A 4,530-nucleotide genomic window follows, 5' to 3' on the forward strand; every position below is an offset into this window, starting at 1 on the left:
ATCTAATAAGAAATTACAATTCAAGAGCGAATCTCAAGGGAGCCACACAGTAAATTTCTTATTAATCTAATAAGAAATTACAATTCAAGAGCGAATCTCAAACTTGAGATTCCTCAATAAATACAATCTTATTAATCTAATAAGAAATTACAATTCAAGAGCGAATCTCAAACTTGAGATTCCTCAATAAATACAATCGTTACTGTAGCTATAGTACGATTCTTAAACTCCTCCTTAATTATTTCCCCTCTTTAAGCTAAGAGAGATGGAGAATAATCAAGACCCCCTCTTAAATTTCCTCCTCAATTAATTCCACCCCCTCCCCCCAAATTATCGTGAGAGCTAGAGAAAACAGAGAAGAGAAGAGCGGGAAGAAAAGGAGATCGCCGCCGCTGAGAAATCGCCCGAGTGAAGGCACACATCTAAGCCCTGGGGTTTCCCTTTTATAGGGAAACCCTAGCTGAACTATCGACAGGCTGTCAACAGCCTGGATCCGCCACGAGCTCGCCTATCATGAGCACCTCGACTTTGCCTGCTACTTACGTGGACTTCGTCTGTGCAAAATCCGCCTGCCTCGAGTTCGCCTTGAACGATCTCGCCTGACCAAAGTTCGCTCGCACTCGAGACTCGCCTGCACCTTCCCCCAAAGCTCGCCTGCGGAGGTGAGTTTGGTCTACACCCAAACTAACACGGATGAAGCTTGAACTTAGATCTTGAACTTGAATTGTATTGCTTCACTCCACAATTCTGCCAATCTCCATTAGATATGATCGTGAATGCTCGATTCCATCCATCCTCCAATATATTATTTGTCTAGAATACCTAATAAGAAAACATAAACACTAGACAAACAATATTAGGAATTGTTTATAATCATCAAAACAAGATAAGAAGATGTAGGCTTATAACATGAGACCTAATAATCTCCCCCTTTTTGATGATGACAAACAATCTAGACAAAGAGTATATAAGATATACAGGGCCGGTTCTGAGATTTTAGGGGCCCTGTGCGAAAAGTAAACACAGGCCCTTCTCTATATACAAAATATCAATAATTTTCAATTTGAATCCCTAAAATGCTAGGGAAAAAATATTACTGATCGGACATTAAAATATTACCTGATTTTTTTACATCTGGATAGTCTTTAACATACTTTTCAAGTGCTATTGCCCATTCTTCATCTCTTCGGTCACCTGAATAAAATGTTACTGATTAGATAAATGCATGTAACCTCATCTTAATAAAGCTTTCCAATAGAACAAATAGTCCACAATAAGAAATACTTACATATTATGTTCCTTTTGTATCTGTGCTTACCTTCATAAGAGACATCGAAGCCTTTAGCATCAAAAAGTATCATCGAAAAATTATCCTCATTGCATTTTTAGCTGCAAAATCATTAATTAAGCCTTTAACATCAATTTTATCTATAAAATCATTTTCAATGGATATCAAAGCTAGCCCATTTAGTCTTTCTTGTGACATGGTCGATCTCAGATAAGATTTTAATAATTTTAATTTTGAAAAACTTCTTTCTGCAGATGCGACTGTAACAGGTATAGTCAATAATATTCTATAAGCAATACATGCATTTGGAAAACAATTTCGTATTTTTAAGAAATTCAGTATATCAATAGCCATCTTTGTTTCTTTTGGTAAAATATTTCATAAGATTTTTAGTTCTCCAAATAAATCTTTCCCATCAAGATCAGAAAATGTTTTATATTTTAGAACAATTTCAAGATTATCACAACATGCTTTCAAATTATTATCATCTAATGAATTTAACTTTTCTGAACCAAACAAAAATCCAAAAATATCTTCATATGTTTTATATTGCTCAAACCTTTTCTTTAGTGAACCAATAGCTTGATCTACAATATACAAAAAATAATTGATTCTAAAAGATTCTTCAGCTGATTGTGTTGTCTCCTCATTAACATTCTCATCAAATTGTCTTTTTCTACGGATTTGACGTTTTACTTGAAATACAGAATCAATTTCCATTTCAGTTGCAATTTCTTTAGCAATTGTCATAGCTTGTGTGAGCCCAACTTCTCTATAATCCTAAAAAACCTAATCAATCCTTTTACTTGATCTATAGCAATATCTATAAGCATGTCTTTAGATTGTAAAAATTTGCTAATTAAGTTAACAGCAAACAATATATCATACCAAATAATCATACTTAATAAAAATTCAAAATTTCCAATTCCATGTGTTGCTAAAGAATCTGCTTCACTTCTTATTTTAGAGTCATTATTAGTTTCTGCTAACTGAAGTAGTGCTTCTCTTATTTCAAGCGTTTGGAATCTAATTGCTTTAACGCTTTCAATATGGCTTTCCTAACGTGTAGCTGACAATGGCTTCACAGTTAAACCTTTTACATTATTTATCAAAATTTGCCATCGCTTTGTTGAGTGAGAAAATAATGTATAAATACGTTGTATCACTCCAAAAAAGTCTTTTGCTTTACTACAACAATTTGCCATATCACAAAGTGTTAAATTAAGACTATGGCAACCACAAGGCGTGTATAATGCTCTAGGATTTATATCAAGTAATTTTCTTTATACACCTTGGTGTCTCCCTTTCATATTAGACCCATTATCATACCCTTGACCTCGTACATTATCAATATCAAGATTAAGAGCTTTTAGCATATTTTGCAATTCTTCAAAAAGTCCTTGTCCAGATGTATCATTTACTTTTAAAAATTCTACAAAAAACTCTTCTATTTTTATCGGGCTTGTAGAAATATCGACACATCGTAATATTAAAGTCATTTGTTCTTGGTGACTTGTAGAAATATCGACACATCGTAATATTAAAGTCATTTGTTCTTGGTGACTTGCATCCGGAGTACAATCAAGTATTACTGAAAAATATTTAGCTTCTTTAATTTTTTGAACTATTGCACATTTGATTTTAGAAGCTAACATACTTATCAATTCATTTTGAATGCTATGACCAAGATAATGATAATGAATTTCATCATGGTTAATACGTCAAACATGTTCTTGCATTACCGGATCCCATTCTGTAATCATTTCAATTAGGCCTAAAAATTTCCATTATTATTTTGATAAATTCTCTCATTTGTTCCTCGAAATGCCAAGTTATGTTTAGCAAGATATTTAACAACATAAATTATTCTTTGTAATACTTTCTTCCAATGTTCCTTCTCTTTATTAATTTGCTCTTGAATATTTTTATCGATTGTTTTATTTTTCTTTAATCTTATGCGTAAATCAAGCCAAGTACTCATGTTAATGATGTGTTCATTAGTTGTTTCATGTTATTTAAGCCTAGCACTAAGATGTTGCCAATCATTAAATCCTTCATTTATTAAAAAAACTTTTCTTAAAACCATTTTTAAACAATTTACAACAAAAACAGAATACTTTATCGATATCCTTTGAATAAACTAACCATTCCCTATCGCATTTCTCTCCATTTGATAAATGCCTAGTGTAAAATGCCAAAGAAAAACATCTTCCTAATTTATCTTTAGGACCTTTTTCGACTAATAGATCTCTTATAGGGCCATTTTCAAGTAATATATCTCTAGATTTTGTGTCTAAATTATCCCAAATTCTTGGATCATAAATATTCAAATTCATGAGCATGGACTGATTAGGTTGTTCATTGCCTAAAATATTTTCATTTTCATTTTCATTTTCATTTTCGTTGTCAATATCATTTTCATTCTGATTCTGATTCTCATTTTTACTTTTATTTTCATTTTCATTCTGATTCTCATTTTCATTATCATTATCATTTTCATTCTGATTCTCATTTTTATTTTCATTTTCATTGTCAATATCATTTTCTTTCTGATTCTGATTCTCATTTTTACTTTCATTTTTCATTTTTATTATGATTCTCATTTTCATTATTATTTTCAGTTTCATTCTGATTCTCATTTTCATTATCATTTTCATTTTTACTTTGATCATCAACATTTTCATTATCATATTCATTCAAGCCCAAATCATTAATGTTATCATTTTCAATTGAATTTTCAACTAAATCTTGTGTTTCTCTAACAATGAATTTATCAAACACTCCACTTTGAGTTTGGACAAATTGTTCAATTTTTCTTTTTTTCTTGCGTTTATCATATCCAGAAGGATACTTTCTTGGAGGCATTTCTATAATAAAACAATAAATACTACAATCAAATTGAAAGAAGCCGAAAGATTCGGAACAATACAACCTGACCGAGACTTCTTCGACGACGTGTCTCCAACTCTCCTTGATCCCTGAAGTTTAAGAGCCAAAAAGTTTATTAGAAACCAGTTTAACAAATCCTGCAATAACAAAAAGAATGGGCGAAACAAGAGTTACTTCTGGCAGTCGATAACAAAAATCTATTTGTAACAATTGGTGACAAGATCTGTAACAAGTATTCCATCAACATTTGTAATTAACAAAATTTTCAAACATTTTCCATTTGGATAAACAACACAAGGGATGGAGCATGAGGAGAGTAGCAAGACTCCAGGCAGAACAAGATTACAAACCAA

At 31.7% G+C, this 4,530-nt stretch overlaps 1 long non-coding RNA gene across 1 annotated transcript; it reads right to left on the reverse strand.

Moving 5' to 3' along the window:
* LOC109837146 lies at positions 978-1,353 on the reverse strand. The gene is made up of 3 exons (XR_002246194.1): positions 1,319-1,353; positions 1,120-1,194; positions 978-1,005 (listed from the first exon to the last, which is right to left on the reverse strand). It is a non-coding gene; the product is annotated as an uncharacterized LOC109837146 (long non-coding RNA).

Source organism: Asparagus officinalis, chromosome 4 (assembly GCF_001876935.1).
Source record: "Asparagus officinalis chromosome 4, Aspof.V1, whole genome shotgun sequence".
Lineage (NCBI taxonomy): Eukaryota > Viridiplantae > Streptophyta > Magnoliopsida > Asparagales > Asparagaceae > Asparagus > Asparagus officinalis.